At 36.4% G+C, this 22,431-nt stretch overlaps 1 protein-coding gene across 1 annotated transcript in view; it reads right to left on the bottom strand.

The window, feature by feature from the left end:
* MUSK (muscle associated receptor tyrosine kinase) overlaps nt 1-22,431 on the bottom strand; it is a 134,944-nt gene that overhangs the window by 85,053 nt on the left and 27,460 nt on the right. The gene's annotated exons all lie outside the window — the stretch shown is intronic.

Genomic DNA, 22,431 nt, shown 5'->3' with positions numbered 1-22,431 from the left:
AGCTAATGGTCTATCGATTTTATTTATCTTTTCAAAGAGCTAGCTTTTTGTTTGATTTAACTTTTGTATTTTTTTCCATTCCAATTTCATTTAGTTCTGCTCTCATCTTTTATATTTCTTTTCTTCTTCTGCATTTGTGTTTAGATTGTTCTTGTTTCACCAATTGCATGGAGAATTGGAGGTGTGGCCTTGGATTGTCTATATGTGCTTTTTCAGATAATGCTATGAATTTTCCTCTTAGTACCTTTTTTCTGTATCCCAGAGGTTTTGATAGGTTGTCTCACTATTTGTTACTATTATCGTTCAGTTCAAATAATTTTTAAATTTCCATCTTGACTTCATTGTTGACCCAACAATCATTCAGGAGTAGGTTATTTAATTTCCATGTATTTTCATGGTTTTGAGAGTTCCTTTTGGAGTTGATTTCCAGTTTTATTTCACTGTGGTCTGAGAGAATATTTGATATAATTTCTACTTTCTTAAATTCACTGAGACTTGTTTTGTGGCCTATCATATGGTCTGTCTTGGAGAATGTTCCATGTGCTGATGATTACAATGTATATTCTGCAGTTGTTGGGTAGAATGTTCTGTAAATATCTGTTAGGTCCATTTGTTGTAGGGTATAGTTTAATTCCATTGTTTCTTTGTTGACTTTCTGTCTTGATGATCTGTCTAGTGCTGTCAGTGTAGTATTAAATTCCCTCACTATTAGTCTGTTGCCATCTATCTCATTTTTAAGGTCTAGTAATAATTGTTTTATAAATTTGGGAGCTCCAGTGTTAAGGTGTATATATATTTAGGATTGTGATATTTTCCTATTGAACTAGTGCTTTTATCATTATATAATCTCCCTCTTTGTCTTTCTTAACTGCTATTGCTCTATAGTTTGTTTTGTCTGATATAAGAATAGCGACTCCTGCTCGCTTTTGGTGTCTGTTTGTATGGAATATGTTTTTCTACCCCTTTACCTTAAGTTTATGTTAGTCCTTATGTGTTAGGTGAGTCTCTTGAAGACAGTAGAAACTTGCTTGGTGAAATTCTTATCCATTCTGCTATTCTGTATCTTTTAAGTGGAGCACTTATGCCATTTACATTTAATGTTAGTATTGAAATGAGAGGTACTATTCTATTCATTGTGCTATTTGTTGCCTGAATACCTTGTTGTTGTTTTCATTGTGTTATTGTTATATAGGTCCTGTGAGACGTATGCTTTAAAGAGGTTCTGTTTTGGTGTATTTCTAGAATCTGTTTCAAGATTTAGAGTTCATTTGAGATTGTAGTGCTGGCTTTGTGGTGGCTAATTCTCTCAGCATTTGTCTGGAAAGACTGTATCTTTCCTTCATTTATGAATCTTAGTTTCACTGGATATAAAATTCTTGGCTGATAATTGCTTTGTTTTAGGAGGCTAAAAATAGGACTCCAATTTCTTCTAGCTTCTAGGGTTTCTGCTGAGAAATCTGCTGTTACTCTGATATATTTTCCTTTATAAAATACCTGATGCTTTTGCCTCACAGCTCTTAAGATTCTTTTCTTTGTCTTGACTCTAGATAACCTGGTAACTATGTGCCTAGGCAATGATTTTTTTGCAATGAATTTTCCAGGTGTTCTTTGAGCTTCTTGTATTTGGATGTCTAGATCTCTAGCAAGGCCAGGGAAGTTTTCCTTGATTATTTCCTCAAATATGTTTTCTAGACTTTTAGATTTATCTTCTTTCTCTTCTTCCTTCCAACTATTCTTAGGTTTTGACTTTTAACATAGTCCCAAACTTTTTGGAGGCTTTGTCCATTTTTAAAAATTATTTTTTCTTTGTCTTTGATGGATTTGGTTAATTCAAGCCTTGTCTTCAAGCTCTGAAGTTCTTTCTTCTGCTCGTTTGATTCTGTTACTGAGACTTTCTGGTGCATTTTGCATTGACACTATTGTAGTTTTAAAATCTGTCCACAAATTCTCCCTTGGAAAAGTAGAGTATAGTTCCTCTCCTCTCCTTGGAAGTAGGCTGGACTTAGACTCACTTCTAACAAATAGGATGTGGCAGAAATGACTGTGTGTGGCTTTTGAAGCTAGACCATGAAAAACATTACTCACTCCTTCTTGTTCTCTATTAGATCATCTACTCTTAGGGAAGGAAGGCACCATAGTGTGGGGACACTCAAGCAGCCTGAGGAGAGACCCACATGGGGACGAAGGGAGGCTTTGCACTGGCCAGCATCAATTTATACCAACTTACGAGTCAACCACATTTGAATTAGATCCTCCAGCCCATTCAAGCTTTCAGATGACTGCAGAAGTGGCCAACATCTTTACTGCAAATATAATCCAGACATTGGCCTGGGAAAGTCACTCTTACTTCCTGAGTTCTAGAAACTATGAAGTGATAATTGTTTATTGTTTTAAAACATTGAGTTTCTGTGTAATCCGTTACAGAGAAATAGATAACTAATACAGATCCTATGACAAATTATGGTAAAAGTACTGGTTATCAAAGGTAAAAAGACCAGATAGAAGAACTCTGTTACCTACCAAGAATTATAGTTACAATGACAGAACACTTCTCATCAATTGATGTAAGAAGACAGGACAATACTGAGGGAAAATATCTGTCAACTTAGATTTCAATTGTTCACCTGAATGATCAGGGTAAAATAGTGGCATTTTCAAAAACACAAAGACAAAGACAAAGATATCTGCTCACAGATCTAATTGAACGAACTAATAAATAATATATTTCAGAAATAAGAAATTGGAAACAGAAGAAAAAAGGCACGTGAAAATTGAATGATGAACACCGCAATTGGTGGCATATATTGATAGAACTATTTATGGACCATAAAATAATTCAATGTTTTAAGATAAATAAAATTTTGGATAATGCCAAGGAAAATGACAGAGGATGAGGGAAGGTGCTGTTAGATGAGATTTTAAAGAATGATAAGATGTTTGCCTTAGTTAAAAAGACTGCAGAAGATCCTATATGATCTTAAACTGTTAGAATTATAGCATCATATATGTATATTAAAATGTAAAAGTAATCACTGAAATATAACATTGTGATCCACAATTTCAAAATCAGCATAGTGATTGTGGGGTGGGGTAAAGTGTAGAATTTAAAAAATACATAATGATCTACCAGAAAACAGAAAAGGAATTAAAAAAAGAAGCAGAGAAAAGAAACAGCATAATACATGATAGAAATTGTCTAAAGAATAATAGAAATAATTTTTCAGAATAAATACAAAGACCTACACTTATCTACTAAAAATAAAGTCTTTTGGATTGAATTACAAAAGTATTTATCTATATTCTGCTTACAAGATGGCGGGGAGGTTGGAAGAAAGGGATAGAAGAATACCAAACAAAGAGCACAGGAAAACATAAAACAAAAGAAAAATGTGGTAATGATATTAATATCAAACAATACAGAATTATGACAAAAGGTATTATAAAAAAAGGGATGAAGAGGAACATCATCCAAAGGTTAAAAATATAATCTGCAGAGGAGGAATTACAAAAATAATTAATGTGTATGCACTTAACAATATAATTTCAAAACATATAAAGCCTAAACTTATAGAATTAAGAGAAGATATAAGAAAAGCTTCTAAGGCAAAACTAAAATTCTCCAAATTAAAGCCTATTGAGAGTTTATTGTGAATGTCCCTTGTGAAGGAGAAGGCCAGTTTTAAATTACAAGGGCAGCATTCAAAAGGAAGGTCATTTTTTTCAAATATTAAGAAAGGACAAACATAACAGTTGCCTATGATTCCAAATGCAGTTTGGTATTCTGGTACAGTATTAATTTATTGAAATAGAAAATTAAAATATAATGTTTATAAATGCTACAGAGTATTTCTCAAAATGGAAAATTATAAATGCTTCTCAGTTTAAGTTATCCTTGCCTCTAAATTTACTTCTCAAATATTAATTTCCTGAGCTTTCTGTTACTTTGTGAGAATTTATTTGGTGAGAGCATTAATGTTTAAGACGATTTGTGAAAATTTTAGAAAATAAGAAGTGTGTATCAAGAAGAGATGTAAAAATTATTCCAATTATATAAACCACTGTTTTTTGCCTTTTAAAAAAATAGACTCTTTTCTGAAGATCATTTTATTAGGTTAGTGCAAAAAAAAGTAATTGCAGTTTTTGCCATTATTTCTTTTGCACCAACCTAATATTTTCTTTTTTCTTTTTTTCTCCAACTTTTATTTTAAGTTCAGGGGTACATGTGCAGGATGTGCAGGTTTGTTACATAGGTAAATGTGTGCCATGGTGGTTTGCTGCACAGATCAGTCCATCACTTAGGTAATAAGCCTAGCATCCACTAGCTACTCTTCCTGAAGCTCTCCTTCCTCCCACTCCCAGCCTCCGACAGGCCCCAGGGTGTGTTGTTCCCCGCATGTGTCCATGTGTTCTCATTGTTCAGCTCCCACTTATAAGTGAGAACATGTGGTGTTTGGTTTTCTGTTCCTGCTTTAGTCTGCTGAGGAATGGCTTCCAGCTCCATCTATCTCCCTTCAAAGGGCATGATCTCATTCCTTTTTATGGCTGCATAGTATTCCATACCACATTTTCTTTATCCAGTCTATCATTGATGGGCTTTTAGGTTGTTTCCAAGTCTTTGCTATTTTGAATAGTGCTGCAATTTAATGAAATGGCACTATGAGAATAAAATAATATTTGTTCCTAGATTATTTTATTTTCATAGTGCCATTTCATTAAATTGTTTATCATTTTCCTTATAGTCAATATCTTGAGAAAATCTCTGACCATTTGGTAAATAAGAACACAATTGCAGGGCTTTTTCAAAGGACAAACTCAGAGGTGGGGAAGTCAAAATCTTAGTAGTAGGATACTTTCCTTACACTCATGTACAATACCCTAACAGCAATCCAGGTGGTAGACTCGGATCCTCACTCCACTCTCACTAGCTGTTTTTTCTGAGTTGTTGTTCAACTTCTCTGAACTTCAGGTTTTTTATCCAGAAAACGTAGTTATTAACTTCCAATTCAGAGAATTGTGGAGAAGATTAAATGACATGATTTATATAAAGCAATTAATTAATATAGCAGCTAACTCATAACTGGGAAGTACTAGAGGTAAATTTTGAAGCCAGGTCTTCTAGTTCTTTTTCTTTCTCCAGAGCTTTTTTGATCTCTAGGATATCTTTCTGAGTCATGAAAGCTGTTCCTTTAACGGACTTCAAAGGGAGAAGGCTTTATTTTATTTTGTAACATCAATCTGCTTTAGCTGGCTGTATCCTAGATATTGATCATGTTAAGTACCCTTTTCCGGTGTTAAAAAGCATATCCTTAACTCCTTTCATAAACTGAATTATTTGAGACAGAGAAATCACTCTGTAGAGAGAGAAATTCTTTAGACCCTGTTATTAAAACATAGATGCTCATCCATACAGATTATTTGAATCTGCTCTTAAATAGACTATTTGTCTCATCTAGCATCATATTTTAAGAATAACTGAGTTGGAGATGCCTGTTAGAAGGCAAGGACTACAAAGAACAAATGGGTTAAATTGTTTTTATTTTTGACTTAAAAAACACATGGCCCAGGGTGGTTGAAAAAGTAATCCTATTGAGGCTCTGTGATACTTTGTTTCTGAACAGATACTTCTTTTCTCCCCTTATCATTAAAAGAAAACCTAGCAATAATGACAAACCTAAATAAATACCTGGTTTCTCTTTCCTGACTCTTGGTAGCTAAAGCAAAGAAACCCGATCCTGGTGTACTGCCACTGTTTACATTTCTGTCTGCTTTGAAGCAGGGCAATGCCTGAAGAGGTTTACCCACCGTGGCTCCATCTCTGAAGGAGTCAGAAGGCAAGCTCCTTTAGAAAACATACACATCTTCCTCAAATACAGTGACTCTCTTCTCCAGGACAAAATAAGGGCTGCCTGTCTCAATGATATAGGATTCCCTCCCATGGCTTGGGTTGGGAACATTTCTGTGGCCTTTGAGACGGTAACATTTTTCTCACTTGTAAATATGGATGGTGAATAGTGAGTACGAGCAAGAAATGTTTACTATGTAAATCAGACAAGAGTTACACAAAGTTTACTTGTTTTTGTTTCAGTCTTAGACGTACATACAGCAACCGCACTTTTGTTAAACTGGTTCTGAAAATATATTAGAAGTTTAATCATCAGCCAATAAAATATGTGACTTCATTCCTGATTCACTTTTTTCTTCTTAAAGAAAGCTCATTTTCTGTTTTTGATGGGAGGAGATGCTCAACTGCTTAATTACCAGGACAAAGAAGTATTCCTTAGTTTACCTTTTTAAAACGTTTTTATTTTGAAATAATTTTAGATTTATATAAGAGTTGCAAAGATAGTATAGAAGGTTTCCATGTACTGTTCACCCAACTTCCCCTAATGCTAGCATCCTATATAACCATGGTACATTTATCAAAATCTTAGTTTACTTTTAAATAACTTTTTTGATCTAAGCTCAGGAAGATGCCTGCACTCTGACATGCGTTAAACGAGCTGAGGTCTATTAAGAATAAGATTTTTGTTTTAGCTAACCGGAAATTTTCGTTGGAAAAATAAATAGAAGCCATAAACTTAATCTTAAATCATACCACAGTATCCTGGTTGCCTAAAGTGGCTTGGGTTGGGAACATTTCTGTAGCCTTTTAGATGGAATTTGGGATGCCAGATAAGGCCATATGCCTCCAAACCATAGGCTCCCACATTGTCAGGATGTTAGGTATCTACCCATTTAAAAATTATGTCTAAGAGAGGGCTAGGCATGGTGGATCACACCTGTAATCCTAGCACTTTGGAAGACTGAGGCAGGTGGATCACTTGAGGCCAGTAGCTTGAGAGCAGCCTGGTCAACATGGTGAAGCTCCATCTCCATTAAAAATATAAGAATTAGCCGGGCATGGTGGCACATGCCTGTAATCCCAGCTACTCAGGAGGCTGAAGCATGAGAATCGCTTGAACCTGGGAGGCGGAGGTTGTAGCGAGCAGAGATTGCACCACTGCACTTCAGTCTGGATGACAGAGAGAGACTGTGCCTCAAAAAAAAAAAAAAAAGAAAAGAAAGAAAGAAAAAAAGAAAAAAATGTCCAAGAGAAGATACCAAACAAGTTGATCTCCATGTTAGCCTGTGAGCCAAATCACTGTTTATTCTGTTTGTATAGCACCACTAATAGATACTGTCCCAAACTCTCTAATCCTTCTTTTATACCCTGGTTATGAGTCAGTGTCAGGCTGTGCTTGCATGGTAAATCTGAATTTTTTCCTCTATTTTCTTTTTCCTCCCTCTATGTGATATGATCCTCACCAAGAGCTCCTCACTCTTCATCAATCAAAGCCCTGTTGGCCCTCACCTCTCTGAAGCTTTCCCTGACTTTTCCCTGTCTCCTCTGTCCTGTGTATATAACCCTACACAAACTTCTATCATTGTAAATATATTGCACTTTACTTATTTGCATATCCATCTTCCTCACTGAATTTGAACACTTTTCAAGAAATGAACCATGTCTTTCTTTTGTCTGTATCCTTAAGAGTTACCTCATTGCATAGAACGTAGTAGGCATTCCACAAATGGATGAATTTGAAGCTATCCTAACATTGATATCTCACTATTTGCAGATAAGCTTTCTCCTTGAATGCTTTGATTCATCTGGAATAAAGTCCTTCTAAGTAGAAAACCTGAAGTCAGGGTTTTTCAAAGTGTGGTTCATGGGCCACTGCATTAAGGATCCTTTGGGGTGTTGTTAAAAAGCACTAACATAAACCTATCAAATATGAATAACTGGGGAATGCATCCTGAAGCTGTGTCATTTAGTAAGATCTCCAGATGCTTCTGATGTGCACTGGCGTTTGAGAACCACTTGGAGGAGAAGTTCCATGAATCCATCAACTTAGTTATTTTGTTCTCTTTCCATAGAGGTCTTAAGGAGGGTATAATGATATGGCCATAAATTAAATGAATAACAATATATTAGGATCAGGGAGAAAACCTCTGGATGGTTTGGTGTAACAGATACTATGACTAAGCTTCAAATTGGGTTCTAAGATACATGCCAGGCAGAGCAAAAAATAAAGTAAAAGAAAATAAAGTACACAGTACTTACTATAAGAATGGATAAAATGTCAGTTTCTCAGGGGAGACCCTTCTCCCCAACCCAGGCACTGTTTTTTTTTGTTTTTTTTTTTTTTTCAGAATAAACATGAGTTAAAGGTTTTATTTAACTCATTCACAAGGAAACCAGTGAAATGTTGCAACCAGGTGAAAGGAGAATCCCAAGGACAGACCCATTTATAGATCAGGAATATTAAAATGACTGTGCAAACAGAGCCAGATTGGGTTTTTTGGTTGTTTTTCCACTGGACAGAATTCATTTGCATGTCTATGGAGGAGAACGATGTAGCATTGCTGCCAGTTATCTACAATTTATAAAGCTTTAAAACAGCTCCCACAGAATTGGAATCAGACAACACAGGTGTGCTCTAGAATGACAACACACAGTTTTCCATTTAAGCACAAATTGTTCCTTATAGTCTCCCCACTTTTGATTAAAAAGAATCTCAAAGATTCTTGGTGACAAAGTGAGTATGGCCTTATTAGATTTAGCCTGGTTCTTTACACAGGTGCATCAACAATGTTAACCATATGGGCATCAAGAATGTTAACCATATGGGCCTTCTTTAAGTTTGTTCCACTGGAGGTCTCTATAAGAAATCTCAGCTTGGTCTTCTACAAGCATCTATTAATTTGCTGTGCTGAGGCTAAGGATGTAAGTCCAAGGAAATTTCTCCATAAGATTTCATCTGCAGTATCTATACATTTTGGCCTAATTCCTTTCTCCTTGAAATTTTCAAAACATCTCAAGGATCTTGGCCTGCCATGAAAGTGACCTCCCTTACCACCTGCAAGGCTGGACCTTGTATAAATCCAGGTCAGTTTTCCTCAGAGACCTTTGCCAGCCTTGGCTCCATCAAGTCAACCTTAGTTCACTAAAAGGGACAGATCATGTGCAGGCTATGGCTTCCCCAGGCTGGCAGGAAGCTCCTCTGCAGCCATTGTTCACAGAGCTTCAGCCAGGCACTATTTTTTTTTATTATTATACTTTAAGTTCTAGGGTACATGTGCACAACGTGCAGGTTTGTTACATATGTATACATGTGCCATGTCGGTGTGCTGCACCCATTAACTCATCATTTACATTAGGTATATCTCCTAATGCTATCCCTCCCCTCTCCCCACACCCCACAACAGGCCCTGGTGTGTAATGTCCTCCTTCCTGTGTCCATGTGTTCTCATTGTTCAATTCCCACCTATGAGTGAGAACATGCGATGTTTGGTTTTTTGTCCTTGCGATAGTTTGCTGAGAATGATGGTTTCCAGCTTCATCTATGTCCCTACAAAGGACATGAACTCATCATTTTTTATGGCACTAAATTTTTAAAGTGATTTCTCACTTGGGATTTACTTGGGAGCAGTGAGTGCTAGAATGGATCAATATTTTCAACAAGATTTTTGGCAAATATCTATTTCTGTAGTGAATAAAATATGATATAAGCTCAGGATACACACTAAGGCCACCTTCACTTTTATGTTGTTGTACTATTTTTTTTTTAACAGGTTGACTCCAAATAGCCTCTCTCTTGTTAGCCATTAAAGGTACCTCTTTACACAGCTTCTTAGATAAGCTTCCCTTTATCACTTGTCTCGGTGAAGCCACACCAAAGTTATAATCTCTAACAAGTAACAAGAATGCAGGTACAAAGCATTGCTGATTGAAAGTAGATTTATGTTCTTTGGAGACCAGATGAGCAGTTGTTAATGTTGACATTCTATTTATGAAATTCGAGAAGCTTGACTAGCAGTATTCTCTGGATAGATGTCATCCAGCTTTATAACAATGTAAACAACAGACAACAATACCAACAACAGCAAATACTTATCAAAGAGCTACTGCATAGACACTGTGAATATGCTATCTGAGTCCATTTTAAGAACCCTGTGTTCTAGATAATATTACCCCCCATTTCACAAATGAGGAAATAGACTTGCAGAGGTCAAGTAAATTATCCTACCTCACGTAACTGGTAAGCAGCGCAGTCAGGATTAACACCCAGGTCTGTCTGATACTAAAGCATGTGAACTCTGCAGAGTATTATCTACACAACATAAATATTAAAAAGAGGAAAGAATTGGAAGAGGTAGTGGAACATGTCCTGGACTAGGAATAAGACACTCAAGTTCCTTTGCCAACCTGGGCAAAGTCACAATTTGTTTGGTCTCAAGTGTCTTTATCTATAAAATAAAAGATGTTTCTGGTCTCAAATTTATTTTTTTTAAATATTTTTAAATAAATATTTTTTGTAGAGAGGGGGGTCTCACTATGTTTCCCAGGCTGGCCTCAAACTCCTGGCCTCAAGCAATCCTCCTGCCTCAGCCTCCCAAAGGGCTGGGATTACAGGCATGAACCACTGCCCCTAGTCTCAAATTTCTTTATCTACAAACTAAGGAATTGAACTATATGACTTTGGGGTCTCCTTGCAGATTTGAAGTTGGTTATTATTCTTTTGCTAGAACCAAAATTAATACAAATACACTATTAAAAATAAAAATTTAGTTTTTGCCATTGGACTTTATTGCTTGTACCACAGAGATAAAGATGACACATGGAAAAGGGAGCTATAATTGTCTGCACAAGTGCGTAAATCACTGCTTCTGTTGCACAGAAGTTATATTAGCCCTAGAACTAACATTGATAATTTCCATTTGAGTGTTTACTCTGTGTCAGTCCCTCTTGTAAGAGCTATAAATATATTATCTACTTCTACATTCTTCAATTTATGATGTAGATAGTATTATTAACCTAATTTTACAAGTAGGGAAACTGAAGCACAAAGAGATAAGTAACCTACTGGAAATTACACATGTGACAGGTGGTAGAACCAGAATTTGGACTCAAGAAGTTTACCTGAGACTCTAGAGCCCATGCAGTTTTCTTGAGATCCTACCACCCATGTTAAGTCCTCTCCAAAAATAATGCCTTGTGTAGTTTGTTGTCCATGGAACTAAATATAGCAATTACAATCTCAGAGTCATGTATTTGATATCTGAAGAAAATAACTGAATGTAAAATTACTTGAACTCCTTATTGCCATAGAACTCTAATAGCTTTCCATGATATCTTTGCACGAATCAAAATAGTCACATTTTGAAATTAAGCCCAGTGGAGGCATGGCCTTCTCTGTCTCATGTTGCACCTGGAACATTGCTCAGTGTGTCTTTGTTGGATGAACTAATGCATTAAAGAGAAAGAAATTTTCCTTTACTGTGTATGTATGCTTGAACTTATGCATCTCATTTTAATATCTGAAAAATGATATTAAAAACTCACTCCAATTAGAGTATACATATTTCAGGTCACAATAACTTTTCATTTCAAATAATATAATGTCAACATTATACTAAACAATTTAATTATTTTAAAGTACATTTTCTTTAACACTGCAATTTAAGAGGGCCTAACTATCTGTTGACTTGAAGCATTATGTATTATCTATTCAGAGCTATCATTATTACACAAGTGACTTTTTCTTAGAGAAATGTAGTGACAACTGTTCAACTAAAGGACCACTTTACCATTCTTCTCTGAAAGCCTTATAGAACTTTTTAGATGAAACAATACCGTAATATACCATAATATCCCCTAAAGTCAAAATCAATGGGTCAAGCTCCTCTTTTAGAACATGCATCCTATTAAATCATGCAGATTTAATTTTCCCAATGATAGCCTCCAGGGATATCAGAGGTTTGTGATTTTTTTCTTTGTTTGGTTTTTAAATGCACAATGTACTCATGACAGCAAATCAAACCTGTTAGTGGCATCAAACAAGTAGGGCTGATGCCGGGAACAGGACCACTGCAAATTTTATTAAAACTGCAATCACTGAGAGCACAGCACACGGTGGGGTTTTAAATACCTCTCTCTGTGGCATTTGTGATATTAAGAGCTGCAGCATAAACAAAGGAAAAAGCAAATCAAATGTGGTATAAACATTACATGATTGCTTCTACTTTTGTAGATGCAACAAGTAAATTTGATCTCTAGGAAAGAAGGCAGCCAGAAGTCTAAAATTTTGAAGACAATGCTGATCTTTTATAGTTATGTCTATTGATATCTGCTTCTGTGACATGATAGATAGATAGATAGATAGATAGATAGATAGATAGATAGATGATAGATAGATAGGAATTATTATTTATTTTCATCTTTTGGAATTCTACTTGTGTTACTCATTTCATATGCCTGCAAAAATATCTTCAGATAAAAAGTTTCTGAATAGATTTTGTTGGCCTTAAGGGTAGATAGTGCAGCCTTTCAGATTGCAAAGAAACTGGGCTGGCAGCACGCAGGTGTCATGACAAGTGATGAAGACTCATGCACTGAAGCCACTTAAATTCTCCATATGACTTGCCTTCCCTTGCTACTCCCCAAAATGCCTCTCCGTGTTTTGACAAGAGGCTGCTTTTCAAAGCCCTGAGGAAATAAGGAGTTGTTTAAACATTAAGGAGCCCTCCAATAACCTTGTACCCAGAAGGACTCTCTTCTTTTTGTTCTGCTTCTAGATCCTCCCTGGCTCTTATTTGCAGTTTTGTATTGATGCCAAGACACCTCTTCCCACCAGCAATTGCTGACTGACAGCCCTCTCTTGATTCCAGCTTCTGCCCAATATTTTCCTTAATGGCTTAAAGCTTCAAGGGTAAACAGGATAATAATAGAAAATGCAATTAGCAAGAGCTTGATATACTCCAGCATCCATCTCTTTTAATTTGGGTCTCAAGTACTCTATATTCAGCCAGCTTCTATACACAAAGCAGTATTCATCTGAATGTGATATTCACAGAATGTAGTAAGAGCCACATCCAGCCTCAAATAAATAAGTGTATTTTAAAAAATCTTAGTTAAGGCAGAGAATGTGAGGGGAAAAAAGAAAATGAGATATTTGTAAATTTTAAATGAGTATTTTGCAATGTTTAAAAAATCTTATAACAAAGACACCCCCTAGCTATAAAAAACAATAATTATGTTATCACCTTAAAAGATTTGATTTCTATGGTCTGGTATTTTTATTTTATTTTATTTTGTTTTATTTTGTTTTGTAGAGATGAGGTTTTTGCCATGTCACCCAGGCTTGTCTCAAACTCCTGGATTCAAGAGGTTCACCTACCTTGGCCTTCCAATGTATTTGGGTTACAGGCATGAGCACCTGCACTGGTCAGAGGAGCTAATTCTCTCTCTGTATTTCTTTGTTTCTCTCTCTATTTTTTTTTTTTTTGAGACAGGGTCTCAATCTGTTGCCCAGGCTGGAGTTCAGTGGCTCCATCTCAGCTCACTGCAACCTCCGCCTCCCAGGCTCAAGCAGTTCTCCTGCCTCAGCCTCCCGAGAAGCTAGGATTACAGGTGTGCACCACCATGCCCGGCTAATTTTTGTATTTTTAGTAGAGACGTGGCTTCGCCATGTTGCCCAGGCTGGTCTCTAACTCCTGACCTCAAGTGATCCGCCTGCCTCGACCTCCCAAAGTGCCGGGATTACAGGTGTGAGCCACTATGGTTGGCCCTCTGGTCTAGCATTTTAAACGGGGCGCATGCCACTGGTCAAAACAGGGAAATAAAATCAGAATTTCAAAAGTTGTCCCAAGCAATCACGATAGCAAACCCTCGTTGAAAGTTCCAGCCCTGCCATTCAAATCAGCATGTTCCATTGCCATATCCCTCTGCCCCTGAGTATCTGTCTTCCTCGCCTTTAGAGGTACTCAGGAGAAAATAGTTTCAGATATATGAGAAAAAAATATAGATCACTCTTTGGCTACACACCATACCTAAAGTAGAATGTGAAGTGGATTAGAGAAGCAGACAAAACTGTCTCTTAAAAGAGAACTTCCTCTATACGGCCCTGAAAAGCCACTTAGTCTCTATTTCAACCTAATAAAATGAAGAGGCAGCAAATAAAAGGTTTTGAGGGAAAAAGGATAGCTGGCATCATCTCATTGAAAATAATGCTTTCATTTCTGTGAGGAACTAATGAAATGATCTCAAGCAGAAGGAAAATTTCTAGTTAAAAATAAAGAAAGCTTTATGAGCCAGTATGGTTGATTTATTTTTGTTTTATCACTGTATATTCATTCTCATATTTGGGGACAGCTAAGGAACGATCTTAGCTGGAGGGCAGAAGCCACAAACTGGATGTGAATGCCTTTAGCACCTGTAAGACAAATCTCAATTTCAGAGATACGAAAATGTGCAACAAAGAAACTAAAATTTATTCAATTGTGATTGTAAGGGATTAATGACTGAGATGCAACCCAGATATGCAAAAATATGAAAAAATGAGCATCTTTGAATGTATGAAATATGATATGTAGATTTCTCTGGTGACATCAGACAATAAGATGTTTCCTGGTCACATCCTGCTGTGAATCCTCTCCTACAGCCCTTTGGCACACAGGGGCCTGAGACAGGGCTTAACCTTTCCAGAAAAGCCTCCACAGTTGTGAGATTGAAAACTTTATTCTGCATTCCAGATGACTGAGGCTTCCCTGTCAATGTCAAATCAGTATACCTAAATAGTTCTTACCTAGTGGTGCTTCCCTTTCCTATAGGAACTTCCCTTTGTTTTACTTTTCCCTTTATGCTGTAAGTCAGTAACACCCAACAAAGTGTGGAAAATGTTCACTGAGAAATCAGAACCCTAATAAAACTTTTGTGCTGGATCCTCCAAACCATTCCAGACTATAAAATCATAAATTTCAGATTTCCATCTATGTGTAGAAAAGAAGAGTCAGATGGGTGGAGACTTCATCAGCAGCTGCTGTTCTCTGACCCCCTTCACTTCGTCCATCTGGGTGACTCTGCCAACTTCCTCTTGTAGGTCTCAAGCTTAGCAGCTTTATGGATTGATTCCTTCCCTAAAGAAATGGCATGTTCTATGTCCTGTTCATCAGGACCTCCACCTTCAAAATTCTTCAGCCAATATCCAAGAGTTGTGAAAACCTAAGCAACATAGGAATCAATTGCCTTTGACAAAACTTTTCCCATCCCTGAGTTTGTCCTGGAGATCAAAGGAGCAACAGAACTGCAAAAATATCAAACTAATGAACAGAAAGGTTCATGTTACTTTATCAAAAATAGTATAATATTTGGAAGAAGTGTTTTTTTTCCAAAGCATAAATACATGTATTAATTCTTCCTAATTATAAAGTTCTCTTTATAAAGATGCAAAAGTATAGGCCTACATAAAGTATAAAATAGAAGTTACGCCCCATATAATTTTCTTTCTTTCTTTTTTTTTTTTTGAGATGGAATCTCGCACTGTCACCCGGGCTGGAGTGCAGTGGCACAATCTCCGCTCACTGCAACCTCTGCCTCCTGGGTTCAAGCTATTTTCCTGCCTCAGCCTCCCGAGTAGCTGGAATTTCAGGTGCCCGCCACCATGCCCAGATAATTTTTTGTATTTTTAGTAGAGATGGGTTTTCACCATGTTGGCCAGGCTGGTCTCAAATTCCTAACGTCATGATTCGCCCACCTCGGCCTCCCAAAGTGCTGGGATTACAGGCGTGAGCCACCATGCCAGGACCTCCCATATAATTTTCTATGCAGAGATGATGACTTGAGAGTTTGATATACATGTACTCTAATATATAATAATAAGATATACTGTTCTTTACTTACTTTTTCACTTATGAATGTATTATATTGACAATTAATATTCTAAAGCACTTAGAACAGTACCTTGCACATGGTAAGCACTATACAAGTACTTATTAAATACATGAAATAAATAATAAAACAGAAAATTATTATATAGTATACACTATGTGTCTATAACAACTAATAATCAAGCATCCTAAGAGGTAGGTTCTGCTTTTATCTCTATTTTAGAGAAGAGGAAGCTGAGGCTCAGAGATGGAAAGCAGACCCAAGTCACATATATGGTAGATAATTTTAGAAGTTAATGTATATAAATCCATCTCATTCTTTTTAATGGCTGCATGGAATTTTATCACATATTTAGATGCTCTCCTATTGAAGCAAATTTAAGTTCTTTACAACTTTTTACTAAGTAACTTTGTAACAAATAATCTTGAACATATACTTGTGCAAATATTCTCTTAAATTGTCAGAGGTTAAATTGCTGAGACAAATCTATACACATTTTAAAGTTTGATTTTTATTTTTCATAAAACTCCATGGGGCTATACCAAATTGTAAGGATAGATGAAAGTGATAGTTTCTCCACACTCTATTGCTATCCTAATTGTTGTTGTCCCTTACAAATAATCTGTCTTCAATATTTTAAGATAATCTCTTTGTCTTTGATGTTTCCTTATAATTTGACTGGGCATGAAATGCTTATTTCTCTGCGCTTCATTTTTACCAATTGGGACTTGGTGTGCTTCACGTACTTGAAGATTTAAGTTTTTCATCAATGCTGGGAAGTTCTTAGTCATCCTGTTTTTGAGTATTGCCTCTCATATTTTCTGTATTTTCTCTTTCTGTAATATATCTTTTATCATTTCTTAAATTCAGTTTCATCTTTTCTATGCTTTCAAAATCTTTCTGCACTGAATTCTAAATTCTGAAGAGTTTATTTCTAATGGCTGAATTATCTTTGTCTCTAATATACTCTCATCCATTGAATTTCAATTTTAATTATATTTTTTATATGTTAAAATTATGTTTATTTATCAAAACCACCTGTCTTCCTAATTTATTTATTTATTTAATTATTTTTTTTAGACAAGTCTCACTCTGTTGCCCAGGCTGGAGTGTAGTGGCATAGTCTTGGCTCACTGCAACCTCTGCCTCCCGGGTTTAAGAGATCCTTCTGTCTCAGCCTTCTGAGTAGCTGGGACTACAGGCGTGCACCACCACGCCCGGCTAATTTTTGTATTTTTAATAGAGACAGGGTTTCACAATGTTGGCCAAGCTGGTCTCGAACTCCTGACCTCAAGTAATCTGCCTGCCTTGGCCTCCCAAAGTGCTGGGATTACAGGCGTGAGTCACTATGCCTGGCCCTAATGTATTTTTGTTTTTCTTATTCCTCGTTTTACATTTTTAATTACTTTAAGCATACTTATTTTATAGTTTCTATGATGTTATTTGGTTAACTGAATTTTCTTTGTATATTATGTTGGACAACACTCACTCAAGGTAGGTTGTTTTCTGTAGGTGTGACAATTTTGCACTGTGAACTCATCCTCAGTGTAGGTATATCCATGAAAACCCTATGTAACCTGGGTAAAGTGCTTCTTTTTTAGCTTTTTGTTCTTGTTAAATTTTTGGCCTGGAACCAATGTTTTGTGTGTATGTGGCTTTTTTGGCCTGGAACCAATGTTTTATGTGTATGTAGGTTTTATTTTTTTATTTTTTTATTTTGAGACAGGGTCTCACTCTGTTGCCCAGGCTGAAGTGCAGTGGCACAATCTTGGCTTACTGCAGCCTCCACCTCCCAGACTCAAGCCATCCTCCCACTTCAGGCTCCCAAGTAGCTGAGACTACAGGCATGTACCACCACACCTGGCTAATTTTTATATTTTTTGTAGAGATGGAGTTTTGCCATGTTGCCCAGGTTGGCCTCCAGTGCATCAGCCTCCCAAAGTGCTGGGATTACAGGGGTGAGCCACTGTGCCCAGCCTGAAACCAGTTTGTATGTTCATTTTTCCAGCTGAGAATTCCCAGACTGTGCTGATGCTATTAAGTCAATATCAAGCCTATGGAAGCTGTAGTCTTGAGTGTGAATATTCACTCCTAAGAAGACCTGGTTTTTTCTTCCTCATGACTAAAGACAGACAAGCCATTGTGTTGTATTTTTGTGCCCATAGATGGAATTTCTGGCCCATCTTTCTACTTTTGTGGTTCTCAGCTTTATACAAGGGTCTGAATGCTAACCTCCATTTCACATGGGCCAAGACCCTGTCTCCTGCCCCTTTAAGGGTCTTCAAACTAATCCCTCTCAAGGGTCTTCAAACCAATCTCCTAGGTTATAGAGATGAGCACCAGTTCCAATACCTTTAGAACAATAAGAAACCAGCTCATTGAGCTTATGGTTTTTGCAGTTCCTGTCCATTTCGAGCTTCCAGAGATTTATATTTTATTCTTATGAGTTGTACAACTAGCCCAGCATTTCTGGGCTAGTTGGAAGATTTTCATATTATCTTGTCTGTTATATTGCTGGAGCTGTAGTGTTTAATCCTAGGCTCAAATCCGAGGATATTTCATATTTTGATATTAAATCATAGGTATGGCTGGGCATGGTAGCTCATGCCTATAATCCCAACATTTTGGGAGGTCGAGGCTGGAGGATTGCTTGAGGAGTTTGAGACCAGCCTGGGCAATATAGCAAGACCCTGTCTCAATAAAATAAAATAAAATTAAATTAAATTAAATATAGCTGAGCACAGTAGTGCACACCTGTACCCCCAGCTAATCAAGAAGCTGAGGTGGCAGAATCACTTAAGCCTAAGAGTTTGAGGCTACAGTAAGCTATGATTGTGCCATTGCACTCCAGCCTGAGCAACAGAGCAAGACTTTGTCACAAAACAAACTAACAAACAAGAAAGACAGAAAGAAAGAAAAGAAAGAGAAATTATAGGTATATTTGGTATCTGAAGATTCCATGATTCATGCTTCAATCTCCCTTTTGCAATAGTCTTTTGCTTATTTTCCTTCCTGACAAAACTCCAACACTTACGTCTTGCCTTTGAATTTAGCTTTCTACTGTTTTCTGAACTTACACCTGTACAGCAGAGCAACACTGGAGGGAAAAACCCTGCAACCATGCAGATTGATGCAACTCTATATTCACGGTCCTGCTCTCTACTAAAACTTTAATGCTGCCTTACAATCCTGGTTTACTTTGTGAGTCATCTCTCCCATCCCACAGCTATTTTAGAACTCACTTCATCTCCACCCCCTTCCCTGACCCTTTAACAAAAGTGTTTTCAAAAGATAACCCTAATTTCTCCTTCCTAGAGGAAATAGAGACCATAAGAACAGAATTTTCTCAAATTCCATCCATCAAACGTATGAAGTGATTTATACTGAAAACATCCCTCTTCTCCTTTCTTCCTATTACAAGGACATTCTGTCTTCCTAAGGAAAGTAACCATATAATTTATCATGGAAGCTTGGATACTTCTGAAAGTAAAAGAGAGACTCTATTAATAATGATTCCAGGACAACAGGTGTAAACCAGAACTGTCCTGGGAAAACTGGAACATGTGGTCACCCTCTGTATACAGTTTATCATTCTACTTGGTCCCCAAATACAACCCTTGTGCATTCTCCAGCACCACATTCCCTTGAATATTTTCTTCTTTTATGTATGTTCAAATTTTTCTTCTCTCTGAGCTCAGTCTCATTAATATTTTAACAACATTTAATTTTTTTTACAAAAAATTAATTTTTTTTACAATATTTTTCGAAGAGAAATCTTGCAATGCAACATGATCTACACACCAAACATAGCTCCAGCTACTGTTCCCTTTTTTGACTCCTCCCCTTTCCCTGAAAAATTTATCGAAAAATTTGTTAATACCTCCTGTCTATTTTTTTTCAGCTCCCAACCTCTCCTTCATTTGCAGAATTCTGGCTTTTCCCCTCATTTTCATCTAGATACTTCTCTTGACAATGTCACACAGCACTATCTCATTCTTTAATAGAACAGACAGTATTCAGCCTTACTCAAATTCTTAGACACAGCTATCTGTGCAGCCTTGTGTAAGTTAGCTATCCTCTCTATTCCTCTGTTTCCTAAAATAGTAGAATATAGGGCCCTTGTCACAGACTTTTAGTGAGGATTAAACAAGATAATCCACATAAAACATTTAGCCTCAATGGAACCTTTTAAAATGTTAGCCTTCCCATTGGACATCCTTTCAGAAAGCCATCCATGCTGCACCATGCTTGAGTTAGATGGTTCCATCAATAATTCTGTATGTCACTGTTTGAACATTTTAAGGCAAGACCGAAGTATAGGATACCTTTCCATTTCCATTGCAGAGATCCAGCAGTCTGAGAATGGCAATCTAGAAAGGGACCTTCTGTGTGGCAGGGTGTTTCTTTCACAATTGTTACGACAAAGATTTAGTTAACACATTGTACTCAATCCATGGCCTGGCATGTTTATCTTTATTAGGGGCTATCAATGACAAAACCCTATCTTTTCCTGTACGCCCATCTGTGTTAAGTGCAGCCCAGCATCAAATGGCACCATAGAGTTCTGATTTGATATAGCCATTGCATAACTAATTTGCAGAGTTACGACTTGATACATACATATGCTCGTCTGCCCCAACTGACCACGGCCCTGCCTCGTCATCTTCAGTCCTCATCATTGACAAACTAGCAGGCATCCGCATGTACTTTTGAGGTTTTTCCAGTCATTTCTCAGTTGCTTTTTTTAAAAACTTGTTCTGAGTTGTAGGTTGAGTTAGCCCTACCTCTAAATAGGTCATGTCTACATTATGTCTTATGAAAACACCTCAACTATTTCTTCAAATGGAAGTCAACCTTTCAGAGCTTCCAGAGCCAAAGCAAATTTGTTACAATTTTATGTTTTAATCATAATAAGTATAGTAGATTCCATTTGTTAAATGCTTATTATGTACCAGCAATTGTGCTAAGCATGTCACATATTTTGGCTATTTTAATAGGGACTAAGATGAGGGTAGAAATAGACATGTGTGCTAAAATCATCTTACCTACAGTTAGAGTAACTTTAAATGATATTATGAGCTCTCAGTACTAGCAAATTTAATACAATCTCTAGCATATATTAACGTTTAAAGCACTAAGCATGACCATTTAAAGGTTGCGAGAAAAGAGGCAGTATTCGGTGTTACTGACAGGCATGATACAAAATTAAATGGTAACACAAAACCAAACTGTATAATAACTCCAACTAATGGAGTTCGGTGATAATTTTCTCTGGGTCAAAGGTAAAGCAAGTCGTTTTAATACCTATGAAGCTAGTGACCTAAATGATCAGTATTAAATATTATAATACAGAAAGCTTATTTTTAATATCTTAAAGAGAAAAACTCTTTGTGATATTTTATACAAATGGATAGCATTAATTCTGCATCATTCCTTAGACAGAACAAGAAAACACTGGATCTAGGCAGACAGATATTCAGTGAGTCTGAATGTGTGTCTGGGTGGGTTTGTAGGTTTATTTAGTTTTTACTGAATAAATCATATCAACTGGTTGTTGAATACGGAGCTTCAAATAGCACTGATTATTTAGAAGATATTAAATTACAGAAACTTGCTGAAAATGTATTTTTATATTCTGACAGCCACTATTCCCACCAACCTCATTACTTTCCACGAGGAATTAATGAAAATTTTATGAGCAATTGGTACAATGACATAATAAAGATGTTATCTCAATTGGAGGCAAATGTGGGAAACGAGATCATTAAAGCTGTGACAGGAATGTCCATCAAGGAAATAAAAATAATCTTAAAGGAGTTAATAGAAAACTATATGAGTGAGAAGGAAATATGCAGAAAAGGATAGATTTTGGCCTAAGGAAAGTAAGATAGAATCAAAGTAAAATATGGAGAACTCTTCAAGTCTTTTCCTGATTGAACTGTAATTTGTGCCAGTATGTGATACTCTAACACTTATCAATCAGATAAGAGAAAAGCAGAAAAGTAGATGATAATTCTTATAGCCAACATTTATTGAGGGTGCACAAAGGACCAGATGCTCTGCTAAACACTATCAACATCTAATTTCATTAAATAGAGCAAACCCCACTTAACAGGTGAGAAAGCTAGGAGCCAAAGATGTTAATTCTCTGGCATACAACAGGAAGAGCTAGGAAGGGTTTGTACTCAGTTTATTCACCTAATAGAGGTGTGCTGATAGTTCTTCTTTTTAAGCAAAATGTGGTGGAATTTTAGGTCAAGAAGGACCCGACTAACAAGCAAATAGAACACCTAGACCTATTTGGATTCTGATTTCTCAGTGAAGACCTTTCACACCAAGTTATTGAATTAGCTGATTAAAAAATATTTTCAGAAAGAAAAGAAAAACCATTTTGACAACGTAACTCATAGAACTGGGATTATTTTTGGCTTTACGATTTGAATTAATGTTTTTTTTTCAAGCTTTGTGATAGAATACTATCTGAAAATAGCTACTTTTTCCCCCTTATCACATCTTTTTAAAGTTGTTGTATATGATTAAAGAGATGAAAATTATTATGCCCAAGTTTATAAATGAGGGAAGAATTGTCCAAACCAGGAAGATATTCTAAAATGGGTTTCTATTATTTTACTGTTACAGTAAATTTAGTCTGTTTTGGTAAAAATTACCAGCAATTGTGAGTAATCAGTGGAATATGACCTTTTATACTAGTGAAAATTTCTTTC

The sequence above is a fragment of the Pongo pygmaeus genome, chromosome 13, assembly GCF_028885625.2.
Source record: "Pongo pygmaeus isolate AG05252 chromosome 13, NHGRI_mPonPyg2-v2.0_pri, whole genome shotgun sequence".
Classification (NCBI taxonomy): domain Eukaryota; kingdom Metazoa; phylum Chordata; class Mammalia; order Primates; family Hominidae; genus Pongo; species Pongo pygmaeus.
The sequence above is the reverse complement of the archived record's forward strand: the minus strand, read 5'-3'. Positions and strand labels throughout refer to the sequence as shown.